This window comes from Bombina bombina, chromosome 7 (genome assembly GCF_027579735.1).
Source record: "Bombina bombina isolate aBomBom1 chromosome 7, aBomBom1.pri, whole genome shotgun sequence".
NCBI classification, from domain to species: domain Eukaryota; kingdom Metazoa; phylum Chordata; class Amphibia; order Anura; family Bombinatoridae; genus Bombina; species Bombina bombina.
The window spans coordinates 550,468,031-550,489,723 of NC_069505.1; the positions used below are offsets into that span (position 1 = coordinate 550,468,031).

The window sequence follows — 21,693 nt, forward strand, 5'->3', positions numbered from 1 at the left end:
CAATGGACGTACCTGGTACGTCACTTGTCTAAGAGAGTGCTGGAAGCGATCGCAATCGCTTCCAGCAGCTCTCAGGGTATTGCAGTGATGCCTCGATATTGAGGCATCCTGCAATACCCTTAGAAAGCATCCGATGCAGAGAGAGCCACTCTGTGGCCCTCTCTGCACCGGTAGCGATGCGGCCGGTCCGTTGGTGGGTGGGAGCGCAACTGGGAGGCGGGTGGGCGGCCCATCGCTACCCGGCATCCGGCTCCTGTAAGTGCAATGTGCACGCCGGGTGCCGGGAGCGTGCGGGGGCGCGCATGCGCGTGCGCGCGCGATTACCTACCCACACTGACACCAATGAGTGGGAAGAGGGGGGAAAATATATATATATGAGGATCTGGGAGGGGGTTGGGGTATTGTGGGGGGCTGCTACACTACAGAAAAAAATAAATTGGTAATAAAAAATAATAATAAAAACACTTTTTTGGGGGGCAAATTGGGTACTGGCAGACAGCTGCCAGTACCCAAGATGGCGGCAATTAGGTAGGGGAGAGGGTTAGATTGCTGGGGGGGGGGGGATCATGGAGGTTGGGGCTAAGGCAGGAGTCCATCACAGCTAAAACATTTTATTTTTTTTTATTAAAAAAAAATAAAAACTCCTTTTATTTAGTACTGGCAGACTTTCTGCCAGTACTTAAGATGGCGGGGACAATTGTGGGGTGGGGGAGGGAAGAGAACTGTTTGGGAGGGATCAGGGGGTGGGATGTGTCAGGTGGGAGGCTGATCTCTACCCTAAAGCTAAAATTAACCCTGCAAGCTCCCTACAAGCTACCTAATTTAACCCCTTAACTGCTGGGCATAATTTACGTGTGGTGCGCAGCAGCATTTAGCGGCCTTCTACTTACCAAAAAGCAACCCCAAAGCCATATAAGTCTGCTATTTCTGAACAAAGGGGATCCCAAAGAAGCATTTACAACCATTTGTGCCTTAATTGCAGAAGCTGTTTGTAAATAATTTCAGTGGGAAACCTAAAGTTTGTGACAAAATTTGTGAAAAAGTGAACTTTTTTTTTATTTGATGACATTTGGCGGTGAAATGGTGGCATGAAATATACCAAAATGGGCCTAGATCAATACTTTGGGTTGTCTTCTAAAAAAAAATATACACATGTCAAGGGATATTCAGGTATTCCTGACAGATATCAGGGTTCCAATGTAACTAGCGCTAATTTTGAAAAAAAGTTGTTTGGAAATAGCAAAGTGCTACTTGTATTTATGGCCCTATAACTTGCAAAAAAAGTAAAGAACATGTAAACATTGGGTATTTCTAAACTCAGGACAAAATTTAGAAACTATTTAGCATAGGTGTTTTTTGGTGATTGTAGATGTGTAACAGATTTTGGGGGTCAAAGTTAGAAAAAGTGTGTTTTTTTCAATTTTTTCCTCATATTTTATATTTTTTTTATAGGAAATTATAAGATATGATGAAAATAATGGTATCCTTAGAAAGTCCATTTAATGGCGAGAAAAACGGTATATAATATGTATGGGTACAGTAAATGAGTAAGAGGAAAATTACAGCTAAACACAAACACTGCAGAAATGTAAAAATAGCCATTGTCATTAAGGGTAAGAAAATTGAAAAATGGTCCGGTCATTAAGGGGTTAAACTTTTTGAGTCCCCAGCTCCTACTGAGCATGTGCAAGAATAAGCGTGTATGCATTTGTGAATGGCTGATTGCTGTCACATGGTATGTGTATGCATTTGTGATAGGCTGATGGCTGTCACATGGTACAGGGGGAGTGGAAAAAGACATAACTTAAAATTAGAAAAAAATCCACTACTCATTTGAAGTTCAGACAAACTGCTATTGCATTGTCTTATCTTGCATTTGTTAATTATGCAAATCTACTGTTGACTGGTCCTTTAAAAAGGCATTTCAGTGTAATGTGTGTATAGCATGATTAAGTGATATCTATCACGAAACGTTGCTTTTTTGTCAAATAGACTTTTTAAATATAACTGGTGCTGTGGACACATTGTTTCGTAGTGTGCTCCAGTTCTGATATCCTGAAAATCTGGGCTTTTTGGGGACAAGGTTTGAGAACCCTTGTTCTTTAGCAACACAAATCTTATTTACAAGGCGTTTACTGTCCCTTTACTTATGTTTTATATGTTATTCTATATCGTTTGATATTTTAACCTCTTCCCACCCTTAAGATGTTACCATGCCATCCTAATTGCGCTGGGATTTTTAGCACCCTTAGGACAGCATTAAATATCCTAGCCGTTTGGGTGTCCTGCAGCCATAGAAGCTGCCCAAATAGGATTGTGGGTTGGAGGGCTTGCCTAGCGTAATAGGCACTCCCCCCCACCCCAATCCTATCAATGAAATCATGCAATTTTTCTTTTTCTAAACTTTTTTACAATGTAGAAGTCCAGGTGCGAAGTGATTACAAGCTGTTTGTAAATGATAGGAAAAACTAGTTAATGTAACAAATTCAAGAGATTTTACCAACTCAGGTGGCACTTTTCCTTGCTTGCGTTGTGCCTCAGGGTAATGTGGAATCACCAAATTTTGCAGCTAATTTTTAGCTATGTAGTTTTGAATACCTGCAGGAAGATGGAAAACACCTTTCGAAAAGGTTTGTGTATGTCCCCAGTCTAGTGGTTAAACCAATGATGTGTATGCATTAAACAAAATCACTGGAAACTAATTGGTGTAAAATAAATGCATTTTATTTCAGAGTGTTCCACTATTTTCCTCTCAAGATGAAACTAGTGATTTTTAAAACAAAAACACATTAGCTGATTTGGATAAAAACTTTCAGAGTTCATTCAACAGACTCTCAGGCTTGTATCTTCAGAAAAGAGCTTCAGGCATCAGTTGGGACTTGTTAAAAACGGTGTACTGGCGGAGTCTGAAAAAGAATAAGGACGACGGTAATGCTATGTGAAGACACTATTTTATGACAGTGTAAATGGGGAGTGAGAAGAATTACTCATATCAGTCCTGGGTCTTGCTCAGAAACAGCCTCTGTTTTTCAGCAATGAGCATCAGACGGCGTTAAATGAATACATCACAGCAAGACAAGACACAAATTAAAAGAAATACATTTACCTAAATCTTGATGCTGGTCTTTTGTCTGCACAGCAAGTGTTGTGGCAGGACACTGAATCTTCTGTACACTATGCTTTATCTAATGAATGCCACGGAATGGCCGATTCATACTGGAGCAAGCGTATACCATATTGAGCGCCGTCTGAGGCAGCATCATGTACACTAGAAATAAAGAGGGAGGTTAGATCATTTCTCAGACAGGATATAAAAAAAATAAAAATGTATTTTTCATTTTTGCATCCGTGTTCCTTTGCCCACTCTTTGGTATAATGCGACTTTCAAGTCCCTTAAAGGGACACAGGCCAAAGATCTCACGACTCCGAACAATTAAACAACTTTCCAATTTACTAATATCATCCAGTTCTCTTAATTTTCTTGTTACCCTTTGTTGAAAAGCAGGAAGGTAAATTCAGCAGTGTGCATGTGTCTGCAGCATTAAATTGCAGCAGCTTTACAACAATGTTATAAGTTAGCAAGAGCACTAGACAGCAGCACTATTTCCTGTCATGTAGTTTTCCAGGCACGTACACACTACCTATTTAGATCTCTTCAACAAAGGAGAAGCAATGGGAAACTTTAGTTTATTCTCTATCTAAATCATGAGATAAATTTGGGGTTTCGTGTCCCTTTAGCACCTGCAAAAGGGTTAAAGAAACTAATGGTTCAGGTGGAGTATACAATTTTAAAAAATGCACAGTAAACAAAAACACTGAAGTAGTAATTGTGGATACCCATATGGGATGAAAAATGAAAGGAACATACAAGCCAACATTTTTCTTTCACGAGTCAAAAAAATAAAGATGCAGTCTATCAGCAGCTAGCTCCCAGTAAGGATTGTGTAAATACAGAGAGAAACTACTGAGCTCTACTAACTATAAGCTCAGCTCATTTGATTAGGTTGTGCTTCCAATTAGAAGAGCATAAAAGATCAGAAGTTTAATTAAACTAGGAGATGAGTAAGGAAAACAAAAAATTTGTATGACTTAAGGGTAATACAAGTGTACCAGACTCCACTTCCTTTTATATAATATCACATAAGACATTAACTTAAAGGGACACTCAAGTCAAAAACTCAGATAGAGCAGGCCATTTTAAACATTCCAATTTACGTCCATTAAAAATAAGTGCAGTCTTTTTAGATTTAAGCTTCGAGTCACCAGCTCCTACTGAGCATGTGCAAGAATTCAGAAGCGTATATGCATTTGTGATTGGCTGATGGCTGTCACATGGTACGTGTATGCATTTGTGATTGGCTGGCACATGGTACAGGAGGAGTGGAAATAGACAACTTTTAAACTTTAAAGGGATAGGAAAGTCCCAATTAAAACTTGCAGAATTCAGATAGAGCTGATAATTTTCCCGACACTTAAATTCACTTCTATTTTCAAATGAAAATGAATATGGACATATCCTACATTAGCTAATTAATGCCTGCATACATTAGTCTCTTGTGATTGGTTAACTAGATGTATTCAGCTAGCTGCCAGTATTGCATTGCTCTTCCTTCAGCAAAGGATAAAATAGTTGTTAAAATGTTATGTTCTATTTGAATTATGAAAGAACATGTTGGGGTTTCCTGTCCTTTTAAAGGAATAGCTTAGTCAAAATTAAACTGACGATAGATATAGTGCAGTTATTTTAAGCAACTTTCTATGTTACGCCTATTTTCTATTTTTCTCTCTTGCTATCTTTATTTGAATTTATGCTTAGTAGGTGTCCCATTTTTGGTTCAGAACCTAGGTAGCACTTGCTGATTGGTGGCTACATTTAGACACCAATCAGAAAGTGCTACCCAGGTGCTTAACCAAAAATGGGCCAGCTTCTATGCTTACATTCTTGCTTTTCAAATAAAGATAGCAAGAAAACGAAGAAAATTTAATGAGTAAATTAGGAAGTTGCTTAACATTGCATTCTATATCTGTCTGAATCATAAGTTTAATTTTGACTTTACTATTCCTTTAAGTGATAAATTACAATCAAGAAACTACTTAAAGTGACATAATACCCAAATGTTTAAACACTTGAAACTGATGCAGTATAGCTGTAAAAAGCTGACTAGAAAATATCACCTGAACATCTATGTAAAAAAGAAAGATATTTTACCTCAAGTTTCTCAGCAGCCACCTCCCATTGTAAAGGACTTCTAAGCAGCAAATCAGTATGTCTGTCCCTGGACAGCTGAAGGAGCGAGCTTACGTGCACTCATCTTATTTCCCTATTCAGTGTAAGAAAGTTTACAATGAAATCTCATTAGAGTTAAGTGAAATCTCATGAGATCACAGTAAAAGTTCATGACCTCAGCACTGCTGATGCTGATTGGCTGCATTTTTTTTTTTACCTGCAGTTGGGCTGCAGCCGAGTATAACTTTTTACACAGTACTTACTCTGCTGAGCTTAGGAGATTGTGAGGTAAAATATCTTCCTTTACATAGATGTTCAGGTGATATTTTCCTGTCAGCTTCTTACAGTTATACTGCATCAGTTTCAAGTGATTTAGCATATGAGTATTATGCCCCTTTAAATACATACATTATTTGGAGACTTGTACATTGAGTAACGTAATACACTAAACTTAAAAAAAAAATTGTAGCTTGATTACAGAGAACCTGGGATATCATTTACAAAAACTGCCAGACACTACAGGACCTAATCATAAGTGGGCAGACTTTTGAATTATGATGATTTAAAGGGACAAACCCTTTTCAGATAGCACATACAATTTGAAACACTTTCAAATGCACTTCTATAGAAGAATTGTATTATCCTTTGTTGAAAAGCAGGCAGATAAGTTTTACCAACAATGTTATACATTAGCAAGAGTACTAGATGGCAGCACTATTGGGAGAACGAAGCAAATTTGATAGAAACAAATTGGTAACTTTTTTTAAATTGTACTCCCTATCTGAATTATGAGAGAAACATTTGGGGTTTCATGTCCTGTTAACGATAAACAAACCATTAAACTTTTTTATGATCAAATTTCAGCAATTTATTGTACATAAGTTAAAGCTTGAGATTGTCCCCATTGCCATTATTTTAGAAAATAATGTATAGAATACATTTTATATAAATTTTAATTATGCTAAATGGTGTTCTAGAAAAAAGCTCAAAAAATATAATGCATTAGGGGTGAAGGTTAATTGAAAGAAAATATATATTTAACATTAAATATCTGATTCATACGACCCCTAGATCTTGCTCAGAAACAGCCTCTGAGTTTCAGCAATGAGCATCAGATGGCATTTTAGTTACTACATCACAGCAAGAAAACCGATGCTCCAAGTGTGTGTGGGGTAATTACCTTTGTCTTGATGTTGGTCTTGTGGCTACTAACAGCCAGTAACTAACACAGAGTGTTTAAAAGCATCTAATCTTTTAGTGAATACATCTTCTGGATCCCAATGTATGGCCGGTACATCCTGGGGAGAGAGAGATACATATAAAGACCATGCCAAGTATAGATGGAAGCAGCAACATGTGCAGTACATCCAGAAGTCAGACTAGCCCAAACAGGCACTGTCTCAGCATTAGCACCATCAGTACAAAAAAGTTCTATAAGCAGCTAATAATGCATGTTTTAAGGCAGTGCTCGACAAATATGTTAAAAAAATTAGGAGCCAGGCATATTTTTAGGAGCCAGACAGTTGGATTTGTATATAGATATATGGAGAATAACCCAATATGTTAGGAGCCAGGGGTAAAATTCTAGGGAGCCAGTGGCTCCCAGGTTTGTCGAGCCCTGTTTTAAGGGACATAAAGCAATAAAATATGCTAATAAAAACCCTACACTTAAAAGGACAGAATAGACAAAAAAAAAAAAAAGTGCCAAAAAAGGGACTATATTGAAAATAAGGAGTATTTAAAAATGTATATAGTTTCCTACTCTTGCACTTCTCATAGTACATTTTCTATACATATTTACACTCTATACAGCTATATGTTTTTCTACAGTCCCTAATTGAATTATGGAAACTGACATAAACGGGGGCTCATCAAATTAATTAAGCTTCAAAATGTTTAATACATTTCAATTGCACATTTTATAATACACACACAATACTTATTAATGTATTGGATTTTAATTTTTGACTTCACTTTCTCTTTAACCATGCAACCCCCCATAATTAATACGCCTTTGCTAAAGCAAAGGGTAAATTAGTTTGTCACTGTTCTAAGCAATTACCGTAGTGTTTTAGCACTACCCATTAATTAGCAACAACCTAATCTTATCCAGTTGTTAATAGCTGAATTATAATATAATTAACCAAAATAACTGTCCCTTTAAACGAATAGGATCGCAGCATGCTTATAGGGCAATACTCACGACGACTACAGGGTTTTGGATGCCCGCGTTATAGACCCATAGTGCCATTGAAGAATCGCTCGGAAGGATATCTTGTCTTTCATAGTTACGATACGGCCGGGGATACTCCAACAGCGGAGGATGGCGGAAGATTGTACTAACAAATTTAAACCGGTGAGAATTGAAAGAGAGCGAAGCAAGACGCTTGAGCCTTATAAATAACAGTACGTACTACGTAAGACTGAACGTGATTACGCAAGTCGCAACCGCACAGCATAAGACGTAGAGGCGGACTGGCGGAGTGATACAAAATAGTAGCCAATTTGGAGAGAAGGGTCCAACTGCAGAGTGGAGCTCCACTCTAGACAGGAAACATGTGACCTCCACTCAAAGCTTTTTTTTTTTTTTTTTAATCAACTTTAATGTAACAAACAAGCTATAGACTGTGACAATGATTATGAAAACGAAACATTTTGTAGCTTTCTTGTTCTTCTTAATGTTCATTCACAGTGTTTTATGCAGATTGTGATTTATAAGGTAACCACTGTGAATGAACATTAACCCCTTAGTGACCAGACCATTGTTACATTTTCTTACCCTTAAAGGGACACTAAACCCAACAATTTTATTTCAGGATTCAAGTAGAGAATACAATTTTAAACAACACTCCTATTTACTTTTATTATCTAATATCCTTTGTTGAAGAAATAGCAATGCACATGGGTGAGCCAATAACAGGAGGCATCAATGTGCAGCAACCAATCAGCAGCTACTGAGCCTATCTAGATATGCTTTTCAGCAAAGTATACCAAGAAAGTGAAGCAAATTAGATAATACAAGTAAATTAGAAAGTTGTTTAAAATTGCATGCTCTTTCTAAATCATGAAATAAAAAATTTGGGTTTCATGTCCCTTTAAGGACCAGGGCTATATTTTCCTCTTACTCATTTACTGTACCCACACATATTATATACCGTTTTTCTCGCCACTAAATGGACTTTCTAAAGATACCATTATTTTCATCATATCTTATAATTTACTATAATTTTTTTTATAAAATATGAGGAAAAAATGTAAAAAAACCCACACTTTTTCTTACTTTGACCCCCAAAATCTGTTACTCATCTACAACCACCAAAAAACACAACCATGCTAAATAGTTTCTAAATTTTGTCCTGAGTTTAGAAATACCCAATGTTTACATGTTCTTTGCTTTTTTTTTGTAAGTCATAGGGCCATAAATACAAGTAGCACTTTGCTATTTCCAAACCATTTTTTTTTCAAAATTAGCGCTAGTTACATTGGAACCCTGATATCGGTCAGGAATCCCTGAATATCCCTTGACATGTGTATATTTTTTTTTAGTAGACAACCCAAATTATTGATCTAGGCCCATTTTGGTATATTTCATGCCACCATTTCACCGCCAAATGCGATCAAATAAATTTTTTTTTTTTTTTTTTTCACAAAATTTATTTTTCTCACAGAAATTATTTACAAACAACTTATGCAATTATGGCATAAATGGTTGTAAATGCTTCTCTGGGATCCCCTTTGTTCAGAAATAGCAGACTTATATGGCTTTGGCGTTGCTTTTTGGTAATTAGAAGGCTGCTAAATGCCACTGCGCACCACACGTGTTTTATGCCCAGCAGTGAAGGGGTTAATTAGGGAGCATGTAGGGAACTTGTAGAGTTAATTTTAGCTTAAGTGTAGTGTAGTAGACAACCCAAAGTATTGATCTAGGCCCATCTTGGTATATTTCATTTCACCGCCAAATGCATAAAATACAAAAAAAATGTTCCCTTTTTCACAAACTTTAGGTTTCTCACAGAAATTTTTTACAAACAGCTTATGCAATTATGGCACAAATGGTTGTAAATGCTTCTCTGGGATCCCCTTTGTTCAGAAATAGCAGACATTTATGACTTTGGGATTGCTTTTTGGTAATTAGAAGGCCGCTAAATGCTGCTGCGCACCACACTTGTATTATGCCCAGCAGTGAAGGTGTTAATTCATTAGCTTGTAGGGACTTGTACGTTTAATTTTCACTTTAGTGTAGTAGACAACCCAAAGTATTGATCTAGGCCCATTTTGCTATATTTCATGCTACCATTTCACCGCCAAATGCGATCAAATAAAAAAAATGTTTTACTTTTTCACAAACTTTGGGTTTATCACTGAACAAACAGCTTGTGCAATTATAGCACAAATGGTAGTAAATGCTTCTCTGGGATCTCCTTTGTTCAGACCCCCCCCAAACAGCTCTCTAACCACCCCCCCTTCTACCTTTTAGCGTACATGTTATGTACTTTCAGCTGTCTGCCAGAAGCTAATATTTATTTGCTTTTATTTTTTTTTATATACAGTAGATATATAAAATAAAATCTGTAGTGTATTTGCCCACCCTCATTCCCCTACCACTCTACCCTCTCCCAGTTTATTTTACTAATCTATTATCCCCCTCTCCCTCCTTCCAGCTTCCAACTTTTTCCGTAGTATAAGAGTTCCCACCCGCTCCTGCCCCTCTCACACACCCTACTGCCTTCTTCCTCCTACCTCCAGTGATGGGCCACCCACCTGCCTCCCTCCTATCCTTCGCATGCCACCAACGATCGGCACCATCACTGGCCCTCTCTGCAACGGTTGCTTAGAAAATGGTAATGCACTATGCCTCAATATTGACGCATTTCTGCAATATGTGTCCCTTTCTGTATTGTGCAGCTGTGGTGCCAATCGGTGGCGTGGGAGGGTAAGGAGGGAGGCAGGTGGGAGCCCCATCGCTGGAGGGGCTGGAGAGGCTGGGACCACTGCGCTGCATAAAAAAAATATGTTAAGATAGGGATAGAAGGATAGTGATAGATGGATAGAGATAAATGGATATAGGTATAGGGAGATAGGGATAGAGATAGAGGAATAGAGATAGAGGGATAGATGGATAGGGATAGATGGACACAGCAATAGAGGGATAGAGGGATATATGGATAGTGATAGAGATAGAGGGATTGGTGATAGATATAGACGGGAGCGGGTGGTACCTCTGCGCTGCAGAAAATTAGATGTTGAAAGTGGCAGGGAGGGTGAAGGAGGGAGGGGGGATTAGAGAGAGGAGATCTGAGTGGATGGGGGGGTCAGATGGTAGGCAAAGGTTCTTGGAGGGAGAGGTGGGTAAATAAGGGAGTGGTTAGTAAGTTGGACACATTTTTGACCGTCTACACGGACTTTAACACTAGTATTGCAATAAACAGATAGCAAATGTGGAACAAATTTGGTTATGTTTTCAAAAAGTAACTGTTATTTTAAAAAGAGTTAAAATCCTTTGAGCCACTTATTTATTTGTGGATATATACACGGCATGAACCCCATCATAGGACAGACATGTTATCAGACTTGCCCAACGCTCTTTATGGAAAACATTGGTGACAACCTTGCTACTTCATATATTTTACCTTTTATGAATAATAAACAGTTATTTTAAAAGGGTTAAAATCCTTTTGGGTCACTCATTTCTGTGATGATAAATACTCGGCATGAACTTCATCATAGAATAGACAAATATTTTCAGCATGGCCCAATGCAAACAATCTGGTGCCAACTTTGCAACTTCATATATTTTATCTTATCTTATCAAGTAAAGGTATTTAAAAAGGGTTAAAATCATTTGGCCCACTAATTTATTTGTGGATATATACAGGGCATGAACCCCATTATAGAATAGACATGTTATCAACCTGGCCCGACGCTTTTTATAGCAAAAAAATTGCAGGCAACCTTGCCATTTCATATATTTTACCTTTTCTAAATAAGTAATTGGTATTTAAAAACTTTTAAAATCCTTTGGAACGCTCATTAATGTGTGCTTATATACATGGCATAAGCCTCTCTATAGGATATACATGTTTTCAGCCTGTCACAATGCTTTGTATATCAAACAATCTGGTGCCAACCTTGCCACTTCATATATTTTACCTTTTCTGAATAAGTAACTGGTATTTTAAGTGTTAAAATCCTTTTGGTCACTTATTTCTGTGATGATATATACTCGGCATGAACATCTTCATAGAATATACATATTTTCAGCCGTGCCCAATGCTTTTTATAGCAATTTTTTTGTGCCAAACTGGCCACTTCATATATTTTACCTTTTCTGAATAAGTAACTGGTATTTAAACTGGTATTTAAAAAGGGTTGAAATCCGATGAGTCACTCATTTCTGTGTGCATATATACAGGGCATGAACCACTTCATATTTTTAAGTTCTAAGCCTGACCCAATGCTTTATATGGCAAACAAACTTGTGCCAACCTTGCCACTGAATATATTTTACCTTTTTTAAAAGTAACTTGTATTTAAAAAGGTTTAAAATTATTTGCGACACTCATTTCTGTGTGGATATATGTTCTAAGCCTGAACCAACGCTTTATATGGCAAACAAACTTGTGCCAAACTGGAGCTCCACTCAAGATAGGAAACATTTGACCTCCAATCAATATATATATTTTTTTTTTAAATGGACTTTAACGTAACAATCAATAGACACAATAATTCAGAAAACTAAATATTTTGCTTTCCTGTTCTTAATGTTCATTGACAGTGGTTTATGCTGATTGTTATTAATAAGGTTAAATAAGCACATTCTTTACATTAACATATGTTCTGTTAGGGCAAAAGTATAAGCAAAAGTAATGATTAGTGTAAGTTATAAATACATCATCTCCGTAAATCACACCTGGCTGACATCAGGGGGTTGCAGGGGTGACTCCTGTCAGGTGCCAAATGGGCCAGGGTGCCCCATGAGGCAAGAACAACTATTATTTTCTTTAAACAATTTTGGCAGCCACCAGAGGGTACTACAGCAGAGTGCTACTGAGTGTGGTCAATTTTATTAAAATGAGTAAAGCATTAGCATTTGAGAGGATTTTTGAGTGTGCACTAAACCACTATGCGTAGTGAGACAGACTTGGCACTTAAAAGGATACTAAACACAATTTTTTTTCATTCTAGATTCAGATAGAGCATGCAATTTTAAGCAGCTTTTTAATTTACTTTTATTATCAAATTTTCTTTGTTCTCTTCCTATATTTATCTGAAAAAGAAGAAATAAAAGCGTTTAAGCCGGCCCATGTTAGTTTGAGAACCTGGGTTACGCTTGCTTATTGGATGGCTAAATGCAGGCACCTATTAGCAAGCTCTATCCAGGGTACTGAACAAAAAATAGTCATGCTCCAAAGCTTTCATTCCTAACTTTTCAAATAAAGATAGCAAGAGAACGAATAAAAAATTATAATAGGAATAAATTATAAAGCTGCTTAAAATTGCATGCTCTATCTGAATCATGAAAGAAAAAATGTGGGTCCAGTAGCCCTTTAAGTTTGTACAGTGTGTGTCTGAGTCAGATGGCAGAGCACTTTCATTTGCAGAGGAGGTAGGACTTACTTAGTAATTTTTTTTATTTCTTTGTGCAATTTTGGATTGTAACTTCAGTGTGGTAGTAGTATGATGGGGCCAGGGGTCCATAAAAAAACATTTATTTTTTTAGCAATCTGCAGCAGTGTATTTATGATTATTTGACAATGCTGTAGAAATTCTATATTTAAAGCCATGCATAAAGGTTTCCTCCTTAATACACAAATGGTAGTTGCCCTTTTGAAAGATATTTTTTTTTTTGTAATATATACATTTTAACTACATTTCAGTTTACTGCCCCTTTATGCAAGGACTTTACAGATGCAAGGAGGCATTTTATCTATGATTTTTACATATGCATAAAAAGTTATACTTTCAAACTAAGATTTCTCAGTGTTTCAAATGATACAGGTTAACTTAACACTGTTCAGTTTACACTACAGCTGACTTAATTTTGAAATACATACAAACGAGCCTAAATCATGCATTTAACCATATCTAATGGAATGAGACCTAGTGCCACGGCTTATGGTTCCACCAAGACCATATAGAGTACAGCATTTTCAAAATCCATAAGTACAGCTGACAGATGGGAACATGTTTACACCATAATTGAAGTGTTGCTCTTGTTTGGGGGAAAAAACACAAACATAAGTCAACCTTTTAAAAGTACTTTTCTTCATCTAACCATCTACCAATAACATTAATCTACAATTTTGAATTCATAGAGTTTAATTTTTGTTTGCACATTTGCAAATCTGATTGTTTAAAAAGTGATCTCTTAATTTCTGCAATTTTTTTATCATGCATGTCACACAGTTTTGTTGTTGTTGTTGGTCTCTCTGTGAGAGTGGGTGTATATGTCTTTGTGCATTATCTGTGTATGTCTGTGATGGTGTGTGAGTATGTCTTTGTGCTTTTTCTATTTGTGTCCCTGTGAGGGTGTGTGTATGTATGTCTTTGTGTATTTCCTCTTGATGCCTCTGTGAGTGTGGATGTGTATGACTTTTTTTTTTAATGTGGATGTCTCTTTGAGGGTGGGTGTGTGTATGTATGTATGTCTGCGTTTTCTGTGGATGTCTCTCTGAGGGTGTGTGAGTATGTCTGTGTGTTTTCTTTGGTTGTCTCTGTGAGGGTGTGTGTATGTATGTGCAGTTTCTGTGGGTGTCTCTCTGAGAGTGTATGTCTCTCTGTTTTCTCTGGATGTCTCAGTGAGGGTGTGTGTGTGTCTCTATGTCTTTGTGTGTTTTATGTGTCTGTGTGTTGATGGGTATATTATGTTAGTGGGTGACTTGTAACCGACACATGAGGGCATTTTGAAACTCATATGATTGTCTGTAATACAACAAACAACACCCACAACTTCCTTTAACATGTTTCTTAGATAGACATATATGGACATTTTATGTTACTCCTCTAACTGCATTTCCTGTAGCCTCATGATGCGAGACTGCTATATAACTGCTGTGTATACTTACAGTAAACGGAACTAGTGAGAAACACTCTCTGTGCTTGTGTGCTTTCTTGCTGTTCCCCGGAGCTCTGGAGAATCGTGTTCAATCAAGGTCAGAAACCATTTGAACTTATAACCCTAACCTTATACTATGAAAGCAGAAGCAACAATAGGCTACTGCTATATATATATATATATATATATATATATATATATACTGTTACCTATAATTATCTTGTACCTTCATACTTGTGGTAGTGTGTTATTAAAGCACTGACTCAGAAATGGTGTTAATTATCTTATTTTTTTATTATTATCAATAATTTAAACAGAAACACACCACCACCCCTTGTCCATCAGTCATTTGTTGAACATGGCATTAACTTGGAGGCCCTGTTGGTCAAGACATGCCTGCAAAAACAACTCCATATCTTCTCTGTGCTGAAATACAAAGAGGAATGGCTCCCTTGCTTCTGGTTCTTCTCTTTGCATCACGTTATCTATGGCCTTCTGGCGGTCATCTTCATTCATTGACACATAACTTGGCATGGTTATGCGCCCACAGAACAGTGCCTCATTCTTGACAACCCATTGTATAGCAATGTGTAGATCTTTAATGATTGCTGGCTCCTGTGTCAAGCACATGGGAGGAAACTTAGTCATAGTCAGAATCAAAACTGTTATTTTCATAATAAATAAAAAATCATTTAAGGGACACTCAAGTCAAAAACAAACTTTTATAAATCAGAAAGAACATGCAGTTTCCAATTTACTTCCATTATAAAATCTGCTTCGTTCTCTTGTTATCCTTTGCTGAAAGAACAACATTGCACTACTCGCAGCAAGATGAACACATATAGGCCGCGTTCGGGCAGTGCTCAGAAGCTAGTGGAGGCGCTTCACTTCCAGCGATGACGTGGCGCTAGGTGACGTCACAAGCAAGGGAGCTTAGAGAAAACGATTGCATGCGCAAAGGGATCTGCTGCACAATAATGAACGTTTTTAAATAAGCTCCCTTGTAGCTGACTGTAAAAATGTTTAAATTGTGTCTCTCTTTATTAGTGGAGGATTATTTTTATTTAAGCTGTTTACACAACACCGTTGTTCGAGAATGGTTTCCCCTGCCTCTCGGCAAACATTGGAACTCTGACTCACCTTCATTCAGCTGTTCTCAGCTCAGCCCCTGTAGCTTATCCTGCCCCATTCAGCTAATAATACTACAGGTGCTGAGCTGAGAGCAGCTGAATGGAGGTGGGTCAGAGTTCCAATGTTTGCTGAGAGGCAGGGGAAACCAGAGACACTGGGGAAACAATTCTCAGCATAACACCGGATAAGCATGACAGCAGCATTTAGTACAGGGCAAATTGGAGATAGGTTACTTAACCTATCTCCAATTTGCCCTGTACTAAATGCTGCTGTCAGACTTATCCGCCTCACCTGTCCCTCCTCTGCTGCTTATAAAAACATGGCAGCCTCCACAGCAAAACGTGTGTGGAGGCTGCCATGTTGCCAAGGGTCTGAGCTTGCTCTGAAAAGTGACAGCTTTTCCAGCACGATGGAAGCGCTGGGATTTACGTCATCAGAGCACTCAAAAACGCCAGGCATCTCACTTGCAAATGTGAGGAAAACGCTACAAGCGAGTCCCAGTTTGCTTGGAGCGCTACCCGAACGGAGCCATAGTCATCCAATCGCAAAAGACAAATGTGTGCAGGCAAAAATCAGCAGCTAGCTCCCACTAGTGTTGAATATGTGCGCATTCTCTTTCAGCAAGGGATAACAAGAGAACAAAGCACATTTAAAAATAGATGTGAATTTATAAGTGTCTTAAAATGACATGTTCTATCTGAATCATGCAAGTTAAATTTTGAATTTACTATCCCTTTATCTCCTTAAGGACCGCAGTTGTAACAGATGAAAAAAAATTAAATAGTAAAAATAATAAAAATAAATAGTTATGTAGGGTTAGGGGTAGATCTAGGCTTAGTGGTAGATCTAGGGGGAGGGTTAGATCTAGGGGGAGGGTTGGGGTTAAAAGGTCACTGAAGGAGAAAAAGGTTAATCGTAAAAATTGAAAATTGGGTATTTCAAAACTCAGGACAAAATGAAGAAACTGTTTAGCCATGTTGTTTTCTCGGGGGTTGTAGATGCGTAACAGATTTTGGAGGTAAAAGTAAAAAAAAAAGTGTGGTTTTTAATATTTTTAATCATAATTTATAAAAATATTTATTAAAAATTATAAGATATGATGAAAATAATGGTATCTGTAGAAAGTCAATCTTATGGCGAGAAAAACGGTATATAATATGTGTGGGTACAGTAAATGAGTATATAATATGTGTGGGTACAGTAATGAGTATATAATATGTGTGGGTACAGTAATGAGTATATAATATGTGTAGGTACAGTAAATGAGTATATAATATGTGTGGGTACAGTAAATGAGTATATAATATGTGTGGGTACAGTAATGAGTATATAATATGTGTAGGTACAGTAAATGAGTATATAATATGTGTAGGTACAGTAAATGAGTATATAATATGTGTGGGTACAGTAATGAGTATATAATATGTGTAGGTACAGTAAATGAGTATATAATATGTGTGGGTACAGTAATGAGTATATAATATGTGTAGGTACAGTAAATGAGTATATAATATGTGTGGGTACAGTAAATGAGTATATAATATGTGTGGGTACAGTAATGAATATATAATATGTGTAGGTACAGTAAATGAGTATATAATATGTGTGGGTACAGTAAATGAGTATATAATATGTGTGGGTACAGTAATGAGTATATAATATCTGTAGGTACAGTAAATGAGTATATAATATGTGTGGGTACAGTAATGAGTATATAATATGTGTAGGTACAGTAATGAGTATATAATATGTGTAGGTACAGTAAATGAGTATATAATATGTGTGGGTACAGTAAATGAGTATATAATATGTGTGGGTACAGTAATGAGTATATAATATGTGTAGGTACAGTAAATGAGTATATAATATGTGTGGGTACAGTAAATGAGTATATAATATGTGTGGATACAGTAATGAGTATATAATATGTGTAGGTACAGTAAATTAGTATATAATATGTGTGGGTACAGTAAATGAGTATATAATATGTGTGGGTACAGTAATGAGTATATAATATGTGTGGGTACAGTAAATGAGTATATAATATGTGTGGGTACAGTAATGAGTATATAATATGTGTAGGTACAGTAAATGAGTATATAATATGTGTGGGTACAGTAATGAGTATATAATATGTGTAGGTACAGTAAATGAGTATATAATATGTGTGGGTACAGTAAATGAGTATATAATATGTGTAGGTACAGTAAATGAGTATATAATATGTGTGGGTACAGTAAATGAGTATATAATATGTGTAGGTACAGTAAATGAGTATATAATATGTGTGGGTACAGTAAATGAGTATATAATATGTGTGGGTACAGTAATGAGTATATAATATGTGTGGGTACAGTAAATGAGTATATAATATGTGTGGGTACAGTAATGAGTATATAATATGTGTAGGTACAGTAAATGAGTATATAATATGTGTGGGTACAGTAAATGAGTATATAATATGTGTAGGTACAGTAATGAGTATATAATATGTGTGGGTACAGTAATGAGTATATAATATGTGTAGGTACAGTAAATGAGTATATAATATGTGTGGGTACAGTAATGAGTATATAATATGTGTGGGTACAGTAATGAGTATATAATATGTGTGGGTACAGTAAATGAGTATATAATATGTGTGGGTACAGTAATGAGTATATAATATGTGTAGGTACAGTAAATGAGTATATAATATGTGTGGGTACAGTAAATGAGTATATAATATGTGTAGGTACAGTAAATGAGTATATAATATGTGTGGGTACAGTAATGAGTATATAATATGTGTGGGTACAGTAATGAGTATATAATATGTGTAGGTACAGTAAATGAGTATATAATATGTGTGGGTACAGTAATGAGTATATAATATGTGTGGGTACAGTAATGAGTATATAATATGTGTGGGTACAGTAATGAGTATATAATATGTGTGGGTACAGTAATGAGTATATAATATGTGTAGGTACAGTAAATGAGTATATAATATGTGTGGGTACACTAATGAGTATATAATATGTGTGGGTACAGTAATGAGTATATAATATGTGTGGGTACAGTAAATGAGTATATAATATGTGTGGGTACAGTAATGAGTATATAATATGTGTAGGTACAGTAAATGAGTATATAATATGTGTGGGTACAGTAATGAGTATATAATATGTGTGGGTACAGTAATGAGTATATAATATGTGTGGGTACAGTAAATGAGTATATAATATGTGTGGGTACAGTAATGAGTATATAATATGTGTAGGTACAGTAAATGAGTATATAATATGTGTGGGTACAGTAATGAGTATATAATATGTGTGGGTACAGTAAATGAGTATATAATATGTGTGGGTACAGTAATGAGTATATAATATGTGTGGGTACAGTAAATGAGTATATAATATGTGTAGGTACAGTAAATGAGTATATAATATGTGTGGGTACAGTAATGAGTATATAATATGTGTGGGTACAGTAATGAGTATATAATATGTGTAGGTACAGTAAATGAGTATATAATATGTGTGGGTACAGTAAATGAGTATATAATATGTGTGGGTACAGTAATGAGTATATAATATGTGTGGGTACAGTAAATGAGTATATAATATGTGTAGGTACAGTAATGAGTATATAATATGTGTGGGTACAGTAATGAGTATATAATATGTGTGGGTACAGTAATGAGTATATAATATGTGTAGGTACAGTAAATGAGTATATAATATGTGTGGGTACAGTAATGAGTATATAATATGTGTGGGTACAGTAAATGAGTATATAATATGTGTGGGTACAGTAATGAGTATATAATATGTGTAGGTACAGTAAATGAGTATATAATATGTGTGGGTACAGTAAATGAGTATATAATATGTGTAGGTACAGTAAATGAGTATATAATATGTGTGGGTACAGTAATGAGTATATAATATGTGTAGGTACAGTAATGAGTATATAATATGTGTGGGTACAGTAATGAGTATATAATATGTGTGGGTACAGTAAATGAGTATATAATATGTGTAGGTACAGTAAATGAGTATATAATATGTGTAGGTACAGTAAATGAGTATATAATATGTGTGGGTACAGTAAATGAGTATATAATATGTGTAGGTACAGTAATGAGTATATAATATGTGTAGGTACAGTAAATGAGTATATAATATGTGTGGGTACAGTAAATGAGTATATAATATGTGTGGGTACAGTAATGAGTATATAATATGTGTGGGTACAGTAAATGAGTATATAATATGTGTGGGTACAGTAATGAGTATATAATATGTGTGGGTACAGTAATGAGTATATAATATGTGTAGGTACAGTAAATGAGTATATAATATGTGTGGGTACAGTAAATGAGTATATAATATGTGTGGGTACAGTAATGAGTATATAATATGTGTGGGTACAGTAAATGAGTATATAATATGTGTAGGTACAGTAATGAGTATATAATATGTGTGGGTACAGTAATGAGTATATAATATGTGTGGGTACAGTAATGAGTATATAATATGTGTAGGTACAGTAAATGAGTATATAATATGTGTGGGTACAGTAATGAGTATATAATATGTGTGGGTACAGTAAATGAGTATATAATATGTGTGGGTACAGTAATGAGTATATAATATGTGTAGGTACAGTAAATGAGTATATAATATGTGTGGGTACAGTAAATGAGTATATAATATGTGTAGGTACAGTAAATGAGTATATAATATGTGTAGGTACAGTAAATGAGTATATAATATGTGTGGGTACAGTAAATGAGTATATAATATGTGTAGGTACAGTAATGAGTATATAATATGTGTAGGTACAGTAAATGAGTATATAATATGTGTGGGTACAGTAAATGAGTATATAATATGTGTAGGTACAGTAAATGAGTATATAATATGTGTGGGTACAGTAATGAGTATATAATATGTGTGGGTACAGTAAATGAGTATATAATATGTGTGGGTACAGTAATGAGTATATAATATGTGTAGGTACAGTAAATTAGTATATAATATGTGTGGGTACAGTAATGAGTATATAATATGTGTGGGTACAGTAAATGAGTATATAATATGTGTGGGTACAGTAATGAGTATATAATATGTGTAGGTACAGTAAATTAGTATATAATATGTGTGGGTACAGTAATGAGTATATAATATGTGTAGGTACAGTAATGAGTATATAATATGTGTGAGTACAGTAATGAGTATATAATATGTGTGGGTACAGTAATGAGTATATAATATGTGTGGGTACAGTAATGAGTATATAATATGTGTGGGTACAGTAAAGGCGTAAGAGGAAAATTGCAGCTAAACACAAACACTGCAGCAATGTAAAAACAGCCTTGGTCGCTAACGCTAAAAAAGTGGTACAACAGTCAGGTCACTAAGGGGTTAAACATGCTAAAAAAAAATAAGTAAGAGGGAAATTACAGATAAACACAAACACCGCAGCAATGTAAAAACAGCCATGGTCGCTAACGCTAAAAAATTGGTACAACAGTCAGGTCACTAAGGGGTTAAATATGGTAAAAAAAAAAGCAGCAAACCTTCTTGTTTAAAGAGATCTTCCCCGTGGAGGTTGTGGATGTCACATTTTTGTTGTGTAGAGTGGAGCTTTAAATAGTTCAATATTGTTCATTTAAAACAGTAGATAAATAATTACTCCTGTGATTTCCTGAGATGATCTATTTATAACTTAGAATAATCATTACATTTGCTTATACTTTGCCCCTTATAAATGTCACTCGCCATAAACCAAAAGAAAGCAATTTCGTTTTCATAATTGTGCCTATTGGTTGTTTGATACATTAAAGTTTATTTAAAAAAAAAAGATTTGAATGATTGTGCATAAAGTTTATATAAAAAAAAAGTTTTCTGAATGATTGTGCATATTGGTTGTTGGATACATTAAAGTTTTATTGAAATAGAAAAAAAAATTGCAGTGGAGGTCACATGTTTCCTGTCTAGAGTGGAGCTCCACTCTGCAGATAGACTACTTTGAATTTGGAGGAGAAGGGTCTAGCTACAGACTGGAGCTCCACTCTAGCCAGGAAACATGTGACCTCCACTCAAAGTTTTTTTTTTTAATCAACTTTAATGTAACAATCAACCTATAGACAATCATTCTGAAAACGAAACATTTTGCAGCTTTCTTGTTCTTCTTAATGTGCACTCACAGTGGTTACCTTATAAATGACAATCAGCAAAAACCACTGTGAGTGCATATTAAGAAGAACAAGAAAGCTGCAAAATGTTTC

At 35.8% G+C, this 21,693-nt stretch overlaps 2 long non-coding RNA genes across 2 annotated transcripts; both read right to left on the bottom strand.

Annotated features, from left to right (window-relative positions):
- Positions 1–2,702: 2,702 nt before the first annotated feature.
- On the bottom strand, positions 2,703–7,602 carry LOC128636069 (uncharacterized). The gene is made up of 4 exons (XR_008398654.1): positions 7,431–7,602; positions 6,408–6,525; positions 3,107–3,268; positions 2,703–2,906 (listed from the first exon to the last, which is right to left on the bottom strand). It is a non-coding gene; the product is annotated as an uncharacterized LOC128636069 (long non-coding RNA).
- Positions 7,603–14,552: 6,950 nt separating this feature from the next.
- LOC128636070 (uncharacterized) lies at positions 14,553–21,209 on the bottom strand. Its single transcript, XR_008398655.1, has 2 exons — positions 20,983–21,209; positions 14,553–14,897 (listed from the first exon to the last, which is right to left on the bottom strand). It is a non-coding gene; the product is annotated as an uncharacterized LOC128636070 (long non-coding RNA).
- Positions 21,210–21,693: the final 484 nt, after the last annotated feature.